Source organism: Rousettus aegyptiacus, unplaced genomic scaffold (genome assembly GCF_014176215.1).
Source record: "Rousettus aegyptiacus isolate mRouAeg1 unplaced genomic scaffold, mRouAeg1.p scaffold_m13_p_4, whole genome shotgun sequence".
NCBI classification, from domain to species: Eukaryota; Metazoa; Chordata; class Mammalia; order Chiroptera; family Pteropodidae; genus Rousettus; species Rousettus aegyptiacus.
The window spans coordinates 138,780,248-138,803,501 of NW_023416307.1; the positions used below are offsets into that span (position 1 = coordinate 138,780,248).

Sequence of the window (23,254 nt, forward strand, 5' to 3'; positions counted from 1 at the left end):
TGAAAACTCCCTACATTAGCAATCACTTCCCACTATTCTTTATTTCCTTGCCTTGGAGCATTTATCATTCCGTGAAGTAGGATGCATTTGCTTACTTATTTTTGTCATTTTTATCTGCCTGCTAGAATGGGAGCTTCATGCATTCAGGAACTTAGGTTATTCACTTATGTATCCGTAGCACAGTGAACAGTGATTGGTTCCTGCTTGGCGCTCAATAAATACTTGAAGAATAAATGAATGAATGCTTTGCACGTTTTACTACTGCATAATTGTTTTTTTTTTCCTTATTATTGATTTATTAAGGGTTCTTTATATGGTAATCAAATGAGCCTTCACTTGTCATTTGTGTTACTAATATATTTTCCAGTGTGGCGTTTGTACTTTGTTGATGGTATTTTCATTTTTTGCCATAAAGAAAGATTTAATTATTATATACTCAAACATAACAAATCTGTCCTTTATAGATTTTCAGTTTATGTCTTGCTTAGAAAGGCCTTATGCACTCCAGAGTTATTTTTAAAAACTTGTCTGGTACTTTCATAGTTTGTTTTTACGTTAAAGTCTTCGATTCATTTGGAATTTATTTTGGCATAAGTAGGGGCCATGTATTCAGCTCTGTTATTTTTCCCCAAATAGTTAGCCAGTTGAACCAATGTCAATTAAAGAGTAATCCATCCTTTTCTCATTGTTCTGAATGCCATGTTTCTCATATACTAAATTCCCATATTTACATTATATCTGATCTCTAGTCTATTCTGCTAATTTGCCTGTGTATTCCTATGTTGGTGTTGGTTTATCTTAATTTCCTTTGCTTTATAGTGTATTTTAACATCTGAGTTAGACCGGGCCCTTCTTTTTATCCTCTTTCTACCATAATTTTTCTGTCAATTCTCACATGGTTATTTTTCCATAAGAAGATCAGAAGCCACAGAACCCAGTCAACCTTACCTCCTAAAATTATCTTACTATTTTATTGAGATCAGATAATTTTATAGATTAATTTAGGAAGAAATGACATTGATACAAAGACCCAGATCTCTTGACTCTTGAAATGTTCTTTGTGCTCTTCCAACTTCCTTGACATACATAAATAAAATTTAACATCCTTCAGTGGGAAGAATTAAGATGACTTTTATACCAAAACTAAAACTAAACCTTCTTTTCCTGTTATCTATTACTGTGAAGCAAACCACCTCAAAATTTAATGGCTTCAAACAACAACCATTTTATTACATTTCTTGACTTGGTTGGATGATTCTTCTGCTTTCATGTAGAGTTAACCCAGGATACTCAGTGACATCCAGCTGGTGGCTGTGGTGGTCTAGAGGTATTCACATGTATGACACCATGGCAAGGATGACAGGAAGGCTGAGCTCAGCTAGGATGATTTTCAAGGGTGCATAGATGTGGCCTCTCTAGCATGGCAGATTCATGGTAGTTGGAATTGGAGGGTGGTGGCTCAGGACCCAAGAGCAAGTGTTTCAGAGAATAAAAGGAACGCTTCATGTTTTTTTTTTTTTTTTTTAATTTTTTTATGAACCAGCTTCAGAAGCACACGGTGTCTCTTCAACAATATACTATTGGTCAACATGGTCACAAGCTCAGTCAAATTCAAGGGGAGGGGACATACACCCCTATCTCTTTCTGTGAGAGGGTTAAAGAATTCGTGACCATGTTAAACCACAATACTTCCTATTAGTAGAAATCTAGACAACTTTCTCATTAGTTAATAATTTTCTCCAATCTTCATTTTCTCATTTGAGCCTCTGGAAACATTGACATGATGCAGAACCAGAAAGTATTTTTGAAATGAAATTTTCAGTTGAGTTGCATTCTTTGCTCATGTAACAAGGGGACAGCCACACCCTCAGGAAGGCATTGGCTTTCTCCGTCCATGTTTCTGCTCCCTCCTCCTGGCCTCTTTGCAGCTTGCTGATGTCTCTACCAGAAGGTGGCAGGAGCAGAGACAACCAACTCATTTATCAATTTTAAAAAACTTGTTATTTGGCAGTCATTGTCCAAAAATGGAAAGAAAATTAAAATGAAAAGTAAATGCTTTGAGGATTATTTGTGAAACTTGAACATTACAGAGAACACTAGAGTTGTTCTTTTCTACAGATCTGTGTCCTTACTTCAAAGATCCCCTAGAATCATTCCCCAGTAATCCCCTGTGCACCTTCCTAAGTAACCCTCGTCTCTTCCAAGTTCTAGCGATAACATTTATTGAATATCTACTTCACGAGGTACTTTATACATGTTTATTATTCCATCTAACCTTAATAGCACTTGAATGGTGGAAACCATTGTGCCCATTTTATAGCCCAAAACACTGCTGCACAGAGTGGTGAACTGAATTGTCCAAGTGTCACAGAGCTTATTCCCCACATCCTTGCTACACAAAATGTGGCTCCCTTACCAACAGCATCAGCATGACTTGGGAACTTGTCAGAAATGCAGACCCTCAAGCCCCAACTCAGACCTGTTGCATCAAGAGCTAGATTTTAACTAGACACCCAGGTGGAGGCATATTCATCTTGAAGTTTGAGAGGCGATGCTCTGATCCCATACACTCGAATCCCATGGGCAACTTTAAAAAATACTGGTGTCTGAGTTCCTTTCTCCTTCTTAATTCCAATTTAATTGGTCTGGGGCGCAATCTGGGCCTCAGAATTTTTCAAAGCTCCCCAGGTGGTTCTAATAGGCAGCAAAGTTAAAACCACTGCTTTATATAGCTTACTTGGTTAAGCTTATTTTATATCTTGTATATTTATCATCATTTTCATACATGTTTCATGTCTCGACTTTCCAGGGTACTTTATTGCACAAAATAAGTACTCAGTAAATGTTTGCTGCTACTGCTCTTGTTGAAAATGGTGGTTTAATTGGTTTGCTGTGGGGCTCAGGTGGGCATTGGTATTTTTAAAAAAGTGCTTCATGTGATTCTATTGTGCAGTAAAGGTTGAATACCACTGAGTTGGTCCTTACAGCTCCAGCTGATGGTTGCTATGGAGAAATTTGGGTGGAGGAGTGCCAAATTTTCTGATTTTTGTAGAAGAAACTTAAAACCATGAATTTTTGTAATGTGTTGTCAACAAATTTAGATTTTTGAAAAAACTGTGTGCAAGTAAAATAAACCATATCTGTAGGCTGTGTGTGTGTGTGTGTGTGTGTGTGTGTGTGTGTGTGTTTGTATATATGTGTGTGCCTATTAAGGGATACAGGAAGCTCAACAGACTTAAGGTCATTCACTTTGGGGCTCACAACCTCCTCAAAATCTGATTATTATAAATGCCACCACTATTGCTGCCTTGGAAAAAATATAGCAAAATCATTGCATAATCATCCTAGCTTTAAAAAGACTCATTATATTGTTTCTGTCAACGTATATAATACACAGCCCAAACTAGAGATTGTCAAGGCCTGGGGAATAATAATCTGCTTAATGTTGTGTTCAATGCAATGCCTAGATGTGCCAGCAGAACCAGAGGACAACGAAAGGGGGCAGAAGGTATTTTGAGATTCTGGAAAGAAAGGCACTGTGTTAGAACAAGGTGCTATTGTCATGATTTTCACCCATGAACACTACTTAGTGATGACGCAAAACCAAGGAATGGAGACCCAAGAAGAAAAGCTGGGGTCAATAATAAAGTTGTGCAAAAGGAATATCATGGCCAGAAGAAAAGTTTTCCATCTTATTTCTGTACCAGTGGTAGGTATTTACGTCTGGGCTTGTTCGTCTGAACTAATAAAGAGCAGTACTTGAAGCTATGGAGAGGGGGTTGGAGTACAGGAGGCTTGAGCCACACAGCTGATGCTATTTTAAGCAAAATGCCCCAATTGTTGAATTTGCTGGTACTAGTACCTCTTGTTGATTTAACTTGAAGAGTAAAGACATAAAGAGCCCCAAATCTAATATTCACATCCTTGCATTTGTCTCATGATGATTACGGAGCCAGAGGCAGTATCAACATCAAAATAAACAATAATAATTATGATGGTGATGATGATCATAATACACTGATCTTCATAACAGATTATTACCAAATGTTTATGATGAGCTGTGTGCTATGTTAAATGTCTTATATCTCACTGATTCTCAACACAATAGTCAAACTGATTACTTAAAAACAGAAGATCTTGCTCTCCTCTCCTTAAAATTATTTGGTAGGTCCCATTTTACTGAGTGTAAGAGGCAAAGTCCCTTCTACAGCGTACAAAGCCATACATCCATCAACTGTCCATCTCCCTTCTCTTCTCATTATTTCTGACCTCGCCTTCTACTATTTTTCCTCTCCTCATCCATCACATCTAGCCTCTAGAAACTTCTGCTATGCCTCAAACACAAAGGCTTTGTACTATATGTCTCCTAGGTAAGAAACTCTTTTTTCTTAGCTATTACAGCCATCATTCCTGTCACCTTTTCAGTGATACCTTCTCCAACCAATCCTTTTGAAATTGCATCTTCTCACTCTCATATCCCCTGTGTTTTTTTTTGTTTTGTTTTGTTTTGTTTTGTTTTCTGTTTTTTTATTCTCTCCATAACACTTACTACCTTCTAACATCCAGTTTATTTACGGATTTTTTTTGACTCACACACTAGATGGTAAGCTTCCTGAAAGCAGAGGTTTTCTTCTATTTTGTTCATTGTGTATCTCCAAAGCCTAGGAAAATGCCAGAATACACAGTTGGCACTCAGTAAATATTTTTAGAATGAATTGATGAATGAATTTAATCCTCACAAAGATGGGTGCTAGAATTATCTGGCTTTAACAAATGCTGAGTATGAAGTCTAAAGAGGCTGCATTTGCCCACAAATGAGAAATTGGTAGAAGAAAACATGACCCTGGGACCATTTGACATCAGAGCTTATAACAATTTGTAACCCATTCTGTTGTTATTTTAATACTTTTGGGACTTTCTTGGGAAATGACAAATGTAACAGTTAAAATTTGTTGAGGAAATGGACCTTCTGAAGTATTATGGTGCTGGGAAATAAATCAAGGTTCAGCAAGTCATGTTTCCTAGGGGTAAGTGAGTCAAGGGCCACTTTCAACCATAAATTGCTTAAGAATTTCATCCAGTGAGAGCCAGCTGCAAGGATTAAAGAGTCCAAAGGCACTGTAGGACATTACCACATGTAAGGGAAACATGTCTCCAGGACTCTTAAAGGCTTCTGCAGAGAATGCATTAACTCAGTTTTTAAGACCACTCCATCATTCCCTCATCCAAGAATAAATTGGATAGGATTCAACTCATGCCACATACAGGATGTCTGAGCTGGTTGAATGTGCCTGAAGCCTTGGGGGCACTTGGTGAATATTAAGCAATTTACTTGAGCCTGAGCTTTCAGTGGGTCAAAGAGCTTAGCTGGAAGGCATTCATTTATACGGTGTTTGGCCAAACCAAAAAGTAAAGTTCAAGAAAGAGAGGATTAAACCATTTTCTCCAGAAAAAAAAAAGAAGAAGAAAGGAAAAAGATAGAAAGTTTTCAAACACCTTTTGAAAATTGTTTGAAAAAAGATATACAAGCAGAAAACATATCTTGGCAACTAAGTGATGAGCTTGGTAAATGAGATGTTTCTCAAGTCCTTAATACAATTTAAACACAAGAAACATATTGGCCCCTTGACATTTTAAGCTCATTATTTCAAATAATAAATTTTAGAATTTCCAAAAAAATCATGTGTGTATATTTTGCTAGTGGAAAAGTTTGAACTCCTATGCTAAGAACAAAGAAATTAGAAAAATGTGGTATCATTCTGCCTTCTAATATACATAAATACTCTTAAACAATTTGAGGTTTTTTTTTTCATTCCTTATAAATATCCCATTGTCTATTTTGTTACTAAAAAAAGGTGGAACAAGAGAAGTAACACAAGGTTCAATCTGTGTTTCTAGAATAATTGCTTGAATTGCAAACATAAAAATTCTACCTAAGTTTATTGAAATAAAATAGATGCTGGGTTCAGTTATAAAGGCCTTGTAGTCTTAATGTAAAAGTTTATTTATTTAGAGCTACTTGACAAAGCAATTTTGAAAAGCATATGGTGGTAGAAAAAATAAACCAGGGAGATAGAAGATTTGGAAGAGACGTAGCAGAGATCAGTTACAGTGAAGTGTTCCTATCAGTATCTTCAACCATCTAATGTATTATAGGAGTGATAACTTGATCGTGCCAATCTAAGCTAGGTAACAGAGTGGTTCAGGGTGGAAGGAAATCACCTTTTCTAAATGTCTCGTATGTATCGGGCACTTCACGTTTTAATAATAATAACTAATATTTAGTAAGAGTGTTCAAGATAGGACTTTCCACAAATTATTTCTAACACTCACAATGATCCTATGAAGTAAATGTTGTTATCCCCATTTTACAGATGAGAAAATTGAAATTTGTAAAGGTAAAATAACTAGTAAGCAAATCAGAATTCAAACCTAGTCCTAATTCTAGAGCCCAAAGATTTTTGCTTCATCGCCTGCCTGAAAAACAAGACATAATAATTGAATGTGATTTACACTGCTCCCCAGGGAAAGGGCTACTGATAGTGTTCAAATGAAAAGTTAGGAAGTTGAGCACTTAAATATATAAAGCAAATATCGACCGGCATAACTGAGAGATCAACAGTGATACTGTCGTAGTATGGGACTTTAACACCCAATTGACATTAATGGATACATCATCCAGAGAGAAAATCAACAAGGAAACAGCAGCCTTAAATGACACACTAGACCAGATAAATTTAATTGATATTTTTACTGCATTTCACCCCAAAGCAGCAAAATATACATTCTTTTCAAGTGCCCATGGAATATTTTTCGAGATAGACTACACGTTAGGCCACTAAACAAGTCTCAATAAATTTAAGAAGACTGAAATCATATCAAGTGTCTTCTCTAGCCACAATGATATGAAACTATAAATTAATTACAAGAAGAAAACTGAAAAGTACACAACACATGGAAGCTCAGTAACATGCTACTAAACAATGAATGAGTTAATAACAATGTGAAGAAAGAAATCAAAAGATACCTTGAGACAAATGAAAACAAAAACACAATGACCCAAATGACACAGCAAAAGCAGTCCTAAGAGAGAAATTCATAGCAATACAGGCCTACTTCAAGATGTAAGAAAAATCTCAAATAAATAATCTAATCTTTACACTTAAACTAACTAGAAAAAGAAAAGCAAGCAAAGCCCAAAGTGAGCAGAAGAAAGGAAATAATATCAATCAGAGTGGAAATAAACAAAATAGAGTTTAAAAAAAATATATAACATCAATGAAACTAAAACCTGGTTCTTTGAAAAGATAAATAAGTCTCATTGAGGAAAAAAAAGAGGGGACCCAAATACATGAAGTTAGAAATGAAAGAGAAGTGACAACTGATACCATAGAAATACAAAGGATTATAAGAAAATACATGAGTGATTATAGACCAACAAATTAGATAATCTGCAAGATGGATACATTAATAGACACATACAGTCTTCCAAGACTGAATAAAGAAGAAACAAGAAATCTGATTCAACCAATTACTACTACAAAATCAAATCAGTAATAAAAAAGTCCCAACAAATAAAAATCCTGGACCAGACGGCTTCACAGGTGAATTTTACCAAATATTCAAAGAAGAATTAACATCTGTTCTTCTCAAACTATTCTAAAAAATTCAGGATAGAAGGCTCCTAATCTCATTTTACAAGGCCATCATTATTCTGATTCCAAAACCAAAGACATTACAAAAAATAAAATTATAGGCCAATATCCCTGATGAACATAGATACAAAATTTGTCAATAAAATATTAGCAAATCAAATTCGGCAATACATTAAAAAGATCATACACCATGTTTAAGTTGGATTTATTCCTGGGATGCGAGTTTGGTTCAATATAGGCAAATCAATTAATGTGATATACTCCATAAAAAGATTGAAAGACAAAAACTATATGATCATGACAATAGATGCAGAAAATGTGTTTGACAAAATCCAGCATCCATGTATAATAAAAACTCTCAGCAAAGTTGGAATGGAAGGAAAATACCTCAACATAATGAAGGCCATACATGACGAATCCATAGCTAATATACTTAACAGGGAAAGTTAAAAGTGTTTATTTTTTTAAAATTTTATTCTTTTCAATTATAGTTGACATTCAATATTATTTTATACTACTTTCAGGTGTACAGCATAGTGGCTAGACATTTATATAATTTATGAAGTGATCTCCTGATAAGTTTAGTACCCACCTGGTGCTATCCATACTTATTACAATTTAATTGACTATGTTCCCTATGTTGTACTTTATATCCCCATGTCTATTTGAAACTGCCAATTTGTACTTCTTAATCCTTTCCCCCTTTTCACAGGGTCCTCCCAATCCACTCCCATTTGGTAATCATCAATTTGTTCTCTGTATCTATGAGTCTGTTTCTGTTTTAATTTTTTGTTTATTTTGTTCTTTAGTAAAAGCATTTTTCTTAAGATCAAGAGCAAGACAAGGATGTCCACTTTCACCACTTTTCCTCAACATAGTATTGGAAGTCATAGCCATAGTAATCAGACAAAAACAAAAACAAAAAAACAAAAAAGAAAAAAGTAAAAAGAAAAAGAAATAAAAGGCATACAAATTGGAAAATAAGAAGTAGACCTATCATTATTTGCAGATGACATGATACTATGTGTAGAGAACCCCAAAGATTCCACCAAAAAAACTGTTAGAACTGACAAATGAATATAGTAAAGTATCAGGATACAAAATTAGTATTCAGAAATCAGTTGCATCTTTACACAACAATAATGAACTATCAGAAATAGAAATTAAGAAAACATCCCATTTACAATGTCATCAGAAAATAAAATACCTAGGGATAAATATAAGCAAGGAGGTAAAAAAAAAACTCTGCTTGAAAAACTTGAAGACACTAAAGGAAAAATCTGAAGAAGACACAAATAAATGGAAGCATGTACCATGGTCATGGATAGGAAGAATTAACATCATTAAAATGTCCATACTACCCAAAGTAAACTAGAGAATCAGTGTACAATCCTTATAAAAACACAAATGACATTTTTTTTTTCACAGAACACAAACGAATAATCCTAAAATATATACGGAATCATACAAGACCTTGAATAGCCACAGCAATTCAGAAGAGAAAGAACAAAGTTGGAGGTATCATGCTACCTGATGCCAAATTATACTACAAGGCTACAGTAATCAAAATGGCATGGTACTGACATAAAAACAGACATATAGATCAATGGAATAGAATTGAGAGCCCAGAAATAAACCCATGCCTATACGGTCATTTAATCTATGACAAAGGAGGCAAGAATATACAGCGAGGTAAAAACAGTCTATTAAATACATAGTATTTGAAAAACTGGAAAGATCACATGACAAAAAAAAAAAGAAGAAAAAGAAACTATACCATATACAAGAAAAACTCAAAATGGATTAAAGACTTACATGTAAGACCCCAAATCATAAAACTACTAGAAGAAAACATAGGCAGTAAACTCTGACATTGCTCTTAGTAATATTTTTTCCTAACATATCTCCTTGGGCAAGGGAAACAAAAGAAAAAATAAACAAATGGGACTACATCAAACTACAAAGATTTTGCACAGCAAGAGAAACCAACTACGAAACAAAAAGACAACCTATTGAATGAGAGATGATATTCATCAATGATACATCTGATAAAGGGTTAATATCCAAAATTTATAAAGAACTCATATAACTCAGCACCAAAAAAAAAAACAATCCAATTAAAAAAATGGACAGAGTACACGAATAGACAATTCTCCAAAGAGGATATACGGATGGCCAATAGACATGTGAAAAAGATGCTTAATGCCACTAATCATCAAATAAATGCAAATTAAAACCACAAGAAATTATCATCTTGCATCAGAATAGCTATCATTAATAAATCAAAACATGAGTGCTAGCGAGGATGTAGAGAAAAGAGAACTCTTGTACACTGCTAGTGGGTTTGCAGATTGGTACAGCCATTATGGAACACAGTTTGGAGTTTCCCCAAAAGATTAAAAATAAGACTACCTTATGACCTAGCAATTCCACTTCTGGGTATTTATCCAAAGAAACCCAAAACACTAATTTAGAAAGATATACATACCCCTGTTTACAATATTACAGTGCTATTTACAATAGCCAAGATATAAAAGCAACCTAAATGCCTATCATAGATGAATGGGTAAAGAAGAGGTGGAACATATACAAAATAAAATATTACTTGGCCAACAAAGGAATGACATCTTACCACTTGTGACAACCTGGATGGACCTAGAAGGTATTACGCTAAGTGAAATAAGTCAGACAGGGAAAGAGAAATACCATATGATCTCACTTCTATGTGGTATCTAAAGAATAAAATAAATGAATAGACAAAACAAAAAAATCAAAAAGAAAAGCTACAAAGATGAAGATAAGCAAATAAGAGAAATCAGTCACTACAGGTTATACTTTTTAGGACAAATACTTGAGAAAAGTATGCCTTTAAAACCCTCTCTATGGAAGTATTTTAAATATTTAAAAAAATTTATTGGTGTTGCTTCAGAGAAATAACAGGCAAATTATATCACTTTGCAACGAGACAATAGCACATAAATATGCGTATGTGCATAAACATGAAGATTTTGCATACCAAAATACCCATATACCCATCTCTCTAATTTTATTCACTCTAATACTTTATTTCAACATATATACAGAATATGCCAGAAGTTAGAATTCTCTGTTTCTAAGAAATTAGAAGTGAACTTCCTCATTTAAAAACATTTTTAAGTCCCGCATTTATAAAAAATAATTTACTTGCCACATTTATTAGCTTGACCTGTTTTTATCTGGGAGCATTATTTCCTGCCTTCTTCACCAAGAGCTACTTGAAAGAGTACACTAGTCCCTCAAAGAGCTATTGCATCAAGTTCATCCCCTATGAACTTCGGTGTTCTCAGGATTGTGCAGGAATAGGCAGAGGGCAGAACAGGCCCTGCCTCTGCCCATGTTTGGAAGCTGGCACACTGCAGTGGGGAAATGATGAATGCTACAGAGTCTCCTGCCAACTTTGTGTCACTGGACTTTATAAAAACAAATAAACTTAAGCTTTTCAACTGACTGGAACTGCTTAAACAACTTTAATAATGTAGGTGCTTTATAAGGTTCCTGGACATTTTAATCTTTGGGCTGTAGATAAGACACTCTGTAAAGAACAAACCCATTAATAATCATTATTATAAACTGGTTGTTACTTTTGAAATCACAAAGAAGTGTGGCAATGGTAAATCAGATGATCAATTATCATATGGATAGACTTTATAAGCTATAAAATTAACTTAATTTTCTTAAAAATATTATTTTTATTTTTAAGAGTTTGAACTTTGAAAGTTTAAATATTACATGGTATAATTTCTTTACAGGAAGTCTCATCTAATAATTCACCTTATACTTCTTATGCCTTATATTTTCTCCTTAGTGATGATTTATTTTTATATGGTTTCTGGAAGCTCAAGAGAAATAAAAATTCATTTAGAGTATATTTTTCTCATCAGTAACTTCAGTGTATTGGCAAAACAATATAAGGAAATTTCAAGTACCTTTGTCATACTTGGTAAACTTAGAAAGAAGAGAAGGAAATAAGAAGTCACAATGACAGGTATTTTGACCACAGCCATATTTATTGTCTAAAATCTTGTATAATACATTGGGAAGGTCAGAATTATTTGTTTACTTGGCTACTTCCAATATTGAACAGTTGGGATAGCCACATATTATTTGGATATTGAAAGCTATTATTGTCTTTTCCAAACTAAAAAGCAAGATGTGACTGATATACAAGTATTGTTATACTTAAAGTAGGATGAAACATTTGAAGTTGAAATTGGAAATGTTCTTAGAAAATCAGATCATGGAATTATACCTACAGAGTCTCACTCTAATCCATATGTGTCAGTCAATGTAGAGATTAGCCCCTAAAGAAAACTCTATCCAGTTCCAGTTTTTGACAGTAGAGATATATGCAATGTTTCATGGGACATCTAGCTACCAACTACACTTGATTCAGAGTGGACTAAATCCATATAGAATAAGCACATTCACTTGTCCTAATTATAGCTATTATCTTATCTGCTGATGATCTGGACAGAAGTGCCAATCTAGACCAGAGCTGGGTGTGCTACGGGCAAACCAGAGTTCTTCTTCCACTTCACCTTTACCTCCATGCTTGGGGAAAGTCATGGCCAAGTGGCAATGGTGAGAGTGAGAGGCCAAGGGCTGATTTCTGCTATTTGCTTTCTTTAGCTATGTCTTTGCTTACCAATCTGTCAGTCTCTCTACTGCCTAGAAATGTACTCTAATCTCTTTAAGAACCCAGAGGTTATTTGTACTGCCAGTCATCAGGTCTTTGGTTTCATATCCATTTTGCCTGACTATACCACAGCTACTGCCTTTTAAATAACGCCAGCCAACATTAACAGAACTGATGACACATTCATAATTCCTTCAACAAACATGTACTGAGCACCAATTGTTTGCCATGAACTGAGCTGGAGGCAAAGGACATAAAGCTGGCTCAGATGGTAGAGCCTTCACCTTCAAAGAGCTTTTAGCTTGTTGGGAGGAAGGACATGAAATTATTCTAGAACAATCAGAAGGGGTAAGGGCAGAGCTCAGTTAAGACATTGGAGAGAGAGTGAACATTCATACATTGGAAGAGATTAGGAAAGCCTTCAGAGTCGGCGTGAATGCCAAACACTTGGTCAACTCAGAGGAGAGAACAATAAACACACTTTCATATAGTTAATATTATTGCACTTTAGGTTGGAAATTGCAGTCAAGGGAGAAGACCTTACAGTTTTTATCAACCACATTGGGATTAACAGGGATGTGAAATGACCATCCCTTGGGCTTATTTCTTCCAAGGGTACATATCACCATTCAGGCTTAATATATTAGGTTAGTGTATCACACAGAATCCTGGCCTTTGGGTTGGGCTCAGACTGACTGAGGGGGGTGTGTGGTCCAAACTGTTATGCCATTTAGAGCTGAGGGACACTGGACAAGTTGCTTGAGCTCCTGTTTTCTCTTCTGCAACAGGAATACTAGGGCACGCGACACACTTTGAAGATTTCTACTCTTGTCCAATATTCTGAAGGACTTCCTGCAGCAATACAACTAGATTACAACAAACAAAACATGTGGGGTTCTGCTGGGCTTGCAGGAAATTTCGAAGGGGTATGATGGACAAGAAGAGGGAGTGGTGAGTAAATGAATAAACTGCAATTGCTATGGGGTCAAAACTGCAATTGCCCTGGAATCAGAAACATAAGCCTGGGGATCAATACGAGGGGGAGTTACACACAAGACCTTCTTTAAGCCAAAATCATTAAAGAGACCAGAATAGACCCAAGTTAGCACAAAAAACACCTGGGGAGCTAGATTTGGTCTGCGGGTCACAGTTTACTGATCCCTGACACAAGATACTAATAATGTTTAACATATATAATTGCTTAATGATTTATAAAATATTTCTTATATATTATTTAATTGGATCCTTATAAAATTCTTGTAAGGCAAGTCAAAGGCGGAATAGCCTTTATCCTGTTGGATACAGTGTACCACTAATAAATATGAAATATCAGGAAAATTAATGTTAAGTATAAGCCAAAGATGATTAGACACACTGCTGTAACTTCATAGAAGGAAGGAATCAAAAGGTTGAGGAAAGAGTTCCTCTTCCATTTCACCTTTACCTTTAAAATGCTCCTTCGTGTGCCACTATCAGCATCAATTGAACCATCCACAAATATGGAATAAACTGTTTCAGCCTCATTGTATCCTGTCTCCTTCCTTCCATTTTTGTCTGTCTTTTACTGCAGAAGCCAATAAAAGCTGTCATTCAACTCACTGCTGAAGGCCACCATGATGACACTGTTTTTCTGGCAATGGCCGAGAAGAATCAAAAATACACGTACAGCTGAACTCACAACGTACAAGTCCCCACTACATATGCACAAGAATGACTGCACTCATCTAGGTAGGATTTACACAGCAATTTAGCCCGGACTGTAGCTCAGGAATTCCTTCATTCAACCCTTGCATTTTAAAGTGGAGTTTGGAAGGTTTAGAGGGGACAGATCAGATTATAAACAGTAATCATGTATTTATTGTTGAGTATATAAATCATTATAAATATCACATAGAGTCTACTTTCAACTAATTATAATCCTATAAATACGAGAGCACTGGTAGACACAGACAAATGCTAACGCAGGAATGAGAAGGAGAGAGGTAGACAGGAAAGAGGAAACAGACATCCTATCTGCTATGTGAGACATTATGGTAGACATTTTCCACGCTACATCTTATTGAATTATCACAACTCTGACCCGAGGTTTTATTCTCATTTTGCAAAAAAAGTAGATGAAGATTAAGCAATGCATCCAAGGACTACTAGTTGGTGGATGGCAGAGGTGAGATTTGAATTCAGGTCTCTAGTGGCTTCAAAGTGCTTTTTATTACACACACTGATTCCACAGCAGGGAGTTCTGCATTTTGGGAGCAATTGCAGAAAGGAAGGATGAAAAGAAATAATAAAATCAGCTTCCACTGTAAGATGTCGGAAGATAGAAGTCTATCCATTTGTCTGAACTCAACATTGGAGCAGTATTTTACCTCCAGATTGGATTATTTTTTAACACTCTCTTCCTTGAAATAACATTTTTTTTTCAAAATAATCACAAAGAGTAACAAATATGTACTATGTTTAACTGAAATTTGCACTTATCAAACAAAAATATTTCACTTCACAGTGTAAACTGTTTCACTGTTTTAAACTTAAAAACACAAATAAAAATTCCAAGAGGTCACAAAGTATGACAGAAATGAAGTAACTCAAGTTCTGTTTCTTTGACTGTACAACCATTAGCTGTCATTGTTTGTTTTGAATCTATTGAAATGTAGTGCCCCAAGGGTTTTGGAGACACAAACTGTACTCAAAGCACTGAACGTCATTCAAACCTGTAAGAACTATGGAAACTAACATGGAAACTCTGGAAACTAACACGTGCAGCTGAGTCCTATGCACTGGGGCCGAGTGGACAACTGGTAATTCTCCGAATTAACTTTCGTGTGAATTTATGTTTACTAAAAGATAAGTAATAAATGTGCTAATTTGAAGCTGAACTATATTCTACTGAACCACAACAGTAATTGTAGCAATTGTTTAGAACTTAGATCAACGGAATATATTTTTCAGAGGGAGTATTTTATTACTGAGATTGTTTGGAACAGGGCAGGATGATAATAAAAAAGCCAATTGACGTTTTTGTAGGTTTTCTTGTTTTTGAATTCTCTATAGACGATGTGTTTCCTCATGCCTGCAGTGCCTGAGAGAGACCATTCCCAACATCTTACTCTGGGTATGGCTCTGCCTTGGAAACTTTATTTTGGAAAAAAAAAAAATGCATGGATGACTCTCTTTCCCGCATGCTCCATTACTTCACAATGCCCTGGGCTCCTCTTTGAGCTCCATTGCCACTGGCTTTATTGTAGCATGGTGTCAAGATGATCAGGGAAGGGTGTGTGTGATATGTGTCCATGGGTATGCACAAAGGAGCAGGGGAAGATTCTCCAGCATGGAGTGTACCATTTAACACAGCTAATAATCCACACAGTGACCACCTGGGAAGAACAATGCTCCATTATCCCAGAATATTCTTCAATGGACCCATTGGTCTAAGGAAGGCCCCATGAACCAAAACAGGCAGGGAATGCTAGAAAACCTTAATGCCAAGCTTAAGGTGCCATATTTTCTTAATACCAGCATTATTTCTGATAAATTCATACTGGCTCCAGGGGCTCCCCAAGATAAGAAGTAACTTGATTTGGCCACTCTAGCTTCAGCTTCGCTACACGGCATTGCTGGTCAAAATCCTAACTGAAGTCATCACTTGAATTTAGGTCATGTTACCATTTGTCATTCTTTAAAGAGGTTAATGACTTTATATTAATTGAGCCCTGTTTGTATGCAATTTTCAAAAGAGCCCCAGCAAAGAAAAACTGTTAATACCTCATCTGATGGATGAAGAAACAGAGGCTTAGAGAGAATAAGAAAATTGCACAATGCCAGGAAAACAGTAGGTGACAGAACTTGAGCTCCAAGAAGGTTCTAATTCCTAAGTCCATTCTTTTAATCTGTCCAGTACAATTGTGAGCAATAGAGAGGTAAAAAATCCTATATAAGACAGATATAATTCCAAAGTGATAAATTTAGTTTAAGATTAAATTACAAAATTAAAGAGATAGGACTGTCTCTTTGCATCACTCATAAAAATCTTTTTACCCAAGAGCTCTAGAGACCCCTGCATAACATCATCCAGAGTTTTGGTCTACAAAAAAGGAAAAGTTTGTAGCTGAATGTGCAACTATTGAGCATAAAATAATGCTTAAAACACGATTCCTATCATGTCTTGAATTGAAAGATGAAGATCACATTCTTTGAAGTATACTTGGTAGAAATTTTACTTATCTTATTGACAATAATTATTTATCTATAAGATGATTTATTTGGGGATTTTCTTTTAGATTTAATGTAAGTGCCCTGTAGAAATTGCCAGCAGTGCTAGAATTATTCAGGGACACCCTTTTATCCACATCCTAGTGGATAAATGTATGAGTGTCACTCACAAAGGATGAGTGTCACTCACAAAGTCAGAATCTAGCTTGCACCTTCCTTAAGGAGAAAGTAATTCCCAGCTCCTCACCTGTGTGTTGTCACAGAAATATCAGCAGACGCATCCTCAGGGCTGGAATCAGAGCACTTTAGAAGCTCGTGCCCAACAGGACCTCTTCAGTGCCCGTGGTCCTAACTTTTGGGTGTATTCGGGCATTTGTCTTCTGTTAGCTCATAGTTCCATTTTAAACAACGGCTTTTAACTCATTTCCAGGTAGTTCAACCTATGTTTAATATTTATGATCCTTTAAAAACATATGTAGCTTTTGTGTCTACAAGATCTGATATAAGTGACACTCATTCTATCTATTTATTGAAGGAAAACCTAGGTTCAGTTCATGTTCTTCATGTCCTTTCTCTGTCCTCCCAATAAACACTGGAAATGATAGTGTTTCATTTTACTTCCAATGGATAGTACTTCCATTGGCATCTGCTTCTGTTTCAAAGCTCTTTCTCATACATTTGGACTTCCTCAACAAATCTGGGAGAGACAGAGCAGGCATTGTTTTTCATATTCAATAGATGAGCAAGTTAAGGCTTAAAATATTTAGTAGGAGCATTAGGTCTATAATTCAATCACTTCTCCATGGTGTGCTAGTAAAACAGCTCCAAAAAAAAAAAAAAGCCTCAATTTATAGTATTTGCTGATTTTCAGGTGTAAATAATCTCCCTGGAGCCTCAAGGAGCCCAGGGGCCTCCTCGGGGACATAGAAGGAGATAAGGCCTATAAGGGAAAGACTTTGGACCCTGGCATCCAAATGCGAATTAAAGCACTCCCCTGTTTTATGTATCGGGTGTCAGATCAATATTTCTTAAAGAAAGGATTATATGTCTCAAAAAAGTTAGAAAAAAACCCAGCAAAGATCAAAGTCTAGACTGTTAATTTTCAAACACGGCTCCTTGGTATTATTAGCTATTGGCTCTCATAAAAAAATAGGGAGCCTCTTGGCTTCTCTTCTCCCAGAATCTGGCAAGAAAATATATGTGGAAAGACACTGAAAAGAATGAAGGTGTATGTAACCTGAACTCAACACAGGTCCTTTAGCCCAAGTCTGATCCATTCTAAAAGCAAGTAGATGCCATGTATAGCAACCTCCCTGGTGATTTTTCAAGCACATGACCTTCCAAACAGCCCAGGCACTGTAGGTCCTCAGCTGACACCTTGGAGGCCAGCCATGACTCCTGGCTGCCTGAATAAATGCATAAAGGTATCTGCTCTTCCCACACTTGCTGCAGGGATTCTAGCGTAGGCCACCCAGACCTCTGACAAGTCCTCTATCAACACAGACAAGGCAGCTGGGAATAACAATAATCAAACAGCAGGTTTTCAGACCTACAAACATGCAGTCACCTTATCATGCATTTCAGATGGGAAACCAAAGAAACAAAGCAAAATGTCTTCTGAATTAGCCAAAGGAATTCAACTATTTTAAATAGAAAAAAGAGATGCAGGGGATGTACCCAAATAGCATAGATTTAATTTGCACTGCACTGTATTAACTCAGAGTCTAGTCAGAACAAAAATTAAATACTAAATATTTTTGAGACAATATTATAAGCTAATAGGTAAAGACAGATCTATATTGAAACACATCTCTTAAAACAAATATTCATCCTGAAGCTATAATGAAAAGGTACATAAGAAGAGAATACATATATATTGTTTGTTTCTGTTATGCTTTAAAGCAGTAGTCTCCAACTTTTTTGGCACAAAGGACTGATGCTCCTAGGAGAATCTAATGCCTGATGATCTGAGGTGGAGCTGAGGCAGTGATGCTAGCGCTGGGGAGCTGCTGCAAATACAGATGAAGCTTGGCTCCCTAGCCTGCCACTCAGCTCCTACTGTGTGGCCTTGTTCCTAATGGCCTAGGGGTTGGGGACCCCTGCTTTAAAGTATTTAAGTATATGTATGTATATATGTTAAGTATTTAAACATATGTTGTTACATGTGTGCATATTTATAATGTCCCTTTTAAGACTAATAAAATATTGTATAACTTTTTTTCCAGATTAAAAAGTCTTTAAGACTAATACTACTATTAAAAAAAATTAAATAATCATAAAACTTTTCAGTCCCATAAAATGACTGTAATTAAAGCACTTATGGAATCTAGATTAGAATGCTATATATATTAGGATGAGGATTCTTAAATATTTTACATTTTTCTAGGTTTTATGAGGATCTGAACTGAACATAAATAGGAATGAAATGTAAAATGAAGCTAAAATTAAGTTCTAGTTTGCCAAAGTCTTCCTATTTCACTTTTTTCTAAGAGTATATGCACTAAGGTGATATGTTCGAATCATGTTGGTTCCAAACGTATGCAACACACTGAGGATAGGTGTTAGTCTCTTAACTAAAAATCCAGAACACAAGCAGGAACGGAAAATATTTCTCTCTCTCTCTCTCTCACCCTCAAAGCTTAAATTTTACCATACTTACCAGGTATATAAAAAGTTAATCTTTAGCAAAGCTCATGTGCTTAAAATAGCATATTGTTCTCAACAAGTTATAAACTTGTATCATGAAACTGTTAAATAGTACAGATACAAAACTCAAATACACAGATTCTTTGGCCCACATTTCTCCCCCTGCTTTACTTTTCTTTTATAAAGGCTCAGATTTTATGAGTCAGGGATTAATACAATGAAAGAAAAGAAATGCAAAGTTCAATAAGGCAAAGCCAAGTGCTAACAGACATATTTTAAAGTGGGATACACTGTCTTTCTTTTTGATAATAATTTTAGATTTGGTTGCTTTGTCATATTGAAAAATTTCATATTTAAACATTTCATTTTTATATTTACCTATACGAAAAAAAGAAAAGAAAAAAGAAAAGAAAAAAGCTTCTTCAAGCAATATGCTGAAATGTCACCTAATTCTAAATTTGCCTACTCTTTTATAGTACTACTGTTGGAAAATAACAAGAGTCTGGAAAATATTCTCAACATCATCACAACAACCCTGAAAAGCTGGCATTTTTACCTCACTTTATAGACAATCTCAAGCCAAGGGATTCATGGTCTGCTGAGATTTGAATCCAGATCTTTTCTGAATTCAAGTCACTCTTCCCCTTATGCCAAAACTGTTTCAACATATGACCATATCCTCATTTAAAAGAAAATCAGGAGATAAATGATTAGAATTTACAGAGATATAGATAAATTAGAAAAGGATTATTAGTTTTCACAAAGGGTTCATCCCAAAGTAAGTTTCTAGCTCCCACAACTCATTTAAAGAGGTTTAGATTTGTCCTCGGTAGTTTCAGGAAATTTTCTGTGAACATGAAGTGAAGTAGGCCTGCATATAGAGCTTGGTGAGTGATAAAATATAATTGTGCTTCAGTTGCAGTATCACAAAAAAGGTTTTACAACTGGCTCTAATGATAAATGGACACAAGCAACTATAAACCTGGACAAAAGTTTGAAGCAACAGTTTCAGCCATTAGACAACAGACAGTAGTACGTAACTGTGATCCTTGAGAGGAGGGAAACACAAGAGATAAGCTCCCCATTTACCTTGACTTTCTGCCTAGGGGCACTTTTAAAAATGCAGCTCGGGGAAGTAGAGTCCAAACAGGGAGCAGCTGGGTGGAGGAAGCTGAGATCCAGGGGGCAGTTATGGCAGGAATTCGTGCAGCAGGGTATTGAAGAAGGAGCTGCATAAAGAAAGAACTCCAGGAATATGCAAAAGGGTTCCCCTGAGTCTTTAGCTAAACATTAAGCACGGCACACACAAGGCCCAGCCAAGGCAGTTATTCTGTGAGCAGAAAAGAATTTCTGAAGGTTGCATGCTGCCAGGAGATGTTGGAGTTCTAACCAGCCAGGGAAAAGAGACTTTGCTGAACATTCCCAAGATTCAGTTGAGATCCTCAAAAGACAGAGCCTTAGAAGGCTCACTGTAGTCCTAGATCACTCTAGATTTATCCTAACAAAGCCTAAAGCCAAGTCTCGACTAGCTCATCTGCCAAAAAATGAAATGCCTGCTAGATCAAAATCCGTTCCTTTCTAAAGGAAGACAAGGATATGCAAAGTTTTAATAGTGTCACAGCCACAGTGTCCACCTTCAAAAAAAAAAATTACTACACATGTAATCTGGTTGAAATAGATTGTTATTACTGCCTGCCCGATATGTCTTAGTCCTGCTTCTAGAAACACAAACTTATAGCAAGAGAATCTTTCCTTCCTACGGAAACTCCATTCTCACTAGTAGCTAAATGAGCAGGAGAAATAGAATGTCCTTCCTACCTCTTGATCCCAGAGATAGGTACATGACCCAAGGTGAGCCAATGACAATTCTCTTTGGTGCATGTCCCCTAAAAATATGGTCATTCAAACTAGTGTGATTTGAAAGTAGAAATGCTAATGGTTTCACACCTGTTAGATGAAGTGGGCTTGTTCAAGAGATGAGGAAGTAGAGAGGCAGTCACGATGACATCATTTGTGCCTTAGGATTTAGTTATGTCAAAAGGACTTTGCAAACCTGGCAAGGTGGGATTCAGAAGTGTCCTAGTTCTAGATTATTAGGAAATAGCAGTTTTGACAGGGCCTTAGATGCTCAGGGTAGCATGCTAGACTGCAGACTGTAACTCAGAATGTAACCTCCCAGTGTGAGAATCAACATTTGATAGCTGAAAATGGATAGTCCTGGCTCCTTGCTAAAGAGCTGTATTATCTCTTGCGCAAATCTCTTACCTTCCTCCCTCCCATTCCTTGTAAACTGAGAAAGGACATCGTCTAGGGCTCTTTCTAGCTACAAAATTTCATGAGTCTATGAAATAAGTGACTTTCCAAAGTCAACTAGATAACAGGTTAATGCTAATTTATAAAAGTGACTTGTTCGAGCCAACAAAGGAAGGGTGTAAGATGAGAGAGGGAGGAATTTAGTGACCAAGCTTGAAGAAGCAGCTCATATGGTCTCCCAATGCCCCAATTTACTGATGCTTAGAACAATTTTTCTCCTCTTGTTTACAAGGTCAAATTAAATCAATTCTATCACCCAGTAACCCGGGCTTAAAAGAAACTCAAAATAAATGAGGGACAGACTGAATCGAACAAGGGATTACTATTTTCCTTCAGCTCTACTGTCTCTTGAAGATTTTGAACAAATTCCCTAATACCTCCTCTGCTTCGTAATATATAAAACTGTTTGTAATATTACACACAGTTATTTAGGACTGATGTTAAAGGAGTAGAGATTGTGCAAATATTTGGATAAATGTAGTATAATTATATTTGTTTGCCATCCATTCATGTGTTAGGATCATCTATAAATCTCATAGTGAATAAGAAATTGCTTTAGATCTAAAGGTAGCTCTTGATTTGGTTTAATGAAAATATGTTAGTAAAAAATTCCAATTGTATTTGAAAAGAGACAATACCACTCATCTTTTGGGCTTGCGATCTGGGAAAGGCCACTTCTTAGAAGTGAAAGATGAAAATATGAATGAAGACAAAGCCAGGTGATCTATAAAAATACTGAGTATCTGTTTTTTGACCTGATGGCTTATCAGTTCTTCAAGGCTTTGACAACAGTCCTAGGATAATGGGCCATTAAGCCTTTCCTGTTTAAAAAGGGAGGTGCTAAGAACTGAGAATTCTGAGCTAAAAAACTCATTAATAAACATGTATAATTTTTTTCCCTACTGATAATAACTATTGTAGGAAATTCATTTTATTAATAAAAATTTTACTACGTCAACTTTATTTTCATTTGTCTTTTTATAAGGGTAACAGAGAAAATCTAGGGAAAAAGAAAAGAATAAAGTAAACAACATTTTTTCAAATTTTACAATCCAAGTATAACTATTTTAAAGATTTGGTATATATTTTTCAGTCTTTTTTGTTTGTTTGTTATCGATGCCAGAATTATTTGAAAGCATTTTATAATCATCATTTCATTTAACCCTTGTAACAACTCTATGAGGCAAGTATTATTTCTACTTTATAGCCGAAAGTCACACATCCCTGTGTAATTCCAAAGTGTGTTGAAGCACTACACTGCCTTGGATGCATATGTGTGTGTGTGTGTGTGTGTGTGTGTGTGTGTGTGTGTGTACGTATACATTTCTATATGCATTTATGTGTTCATTTCTACATTCTCATATGCACGAAATTTTCATAATTGTGCACTAAATGTTGTAACTGTACATAGTATTTTGTGATTTATATTTCTCACAACATAGCAAGCAAAGTTTCCCAATTAAGTCACAGAAAGTCACAAGAGATAAGAAAGGTCAACTGCTATTTGTCAGGTATTGAGAGGGAGCGCCAAGGTTACAAAAATCTTGAGAATGTTTTACGACATGAAAATAAATCCATGTCTAAAGCCAAGAGAAACGCTTGACTCAGGATCCTTGAAGTGGAAAGGTTTTTGAGCTATAATAGAATGTATTTGGGTGTTCGATTATTATTTGTTTTGTCTGAGCTACTTTATCCCTTTTGGGGATGAAAAGTACTATCCGGTGATTCTTGTTCGGCCTGAGGATTGTGTGACAAG

General features: G+C 35.8%; 1 protein-coding gene across 7 annotated transcripts in view; it reads right to left on the reverse strand.

The window, feature by feature from the left end:
• The window catches only part of THRB (thyroid hormone receptor beta), a 319,642-nt gene that overhangs the window by 194,920 nt on the left and 101,468 nt on the right, over positions 1 to 23,254 (reverse strand). The window contains exon 1 of one of the 7 annotated variants that reach the window (XM_016124882.2): positions 20,275 to 22,420. The exons of the other annotated variants lie outside the window; for them this stretch is intronic. The gene's annotated coding sequence lies outside the window, so the exon portion shown is untranslated. Of the gene's footprint in view, positions 1 to 20,274; positions 22,421 to 23,254 lie in introns of those variants that run through there. 7 annotated transcript variants of the gene reach the window in all.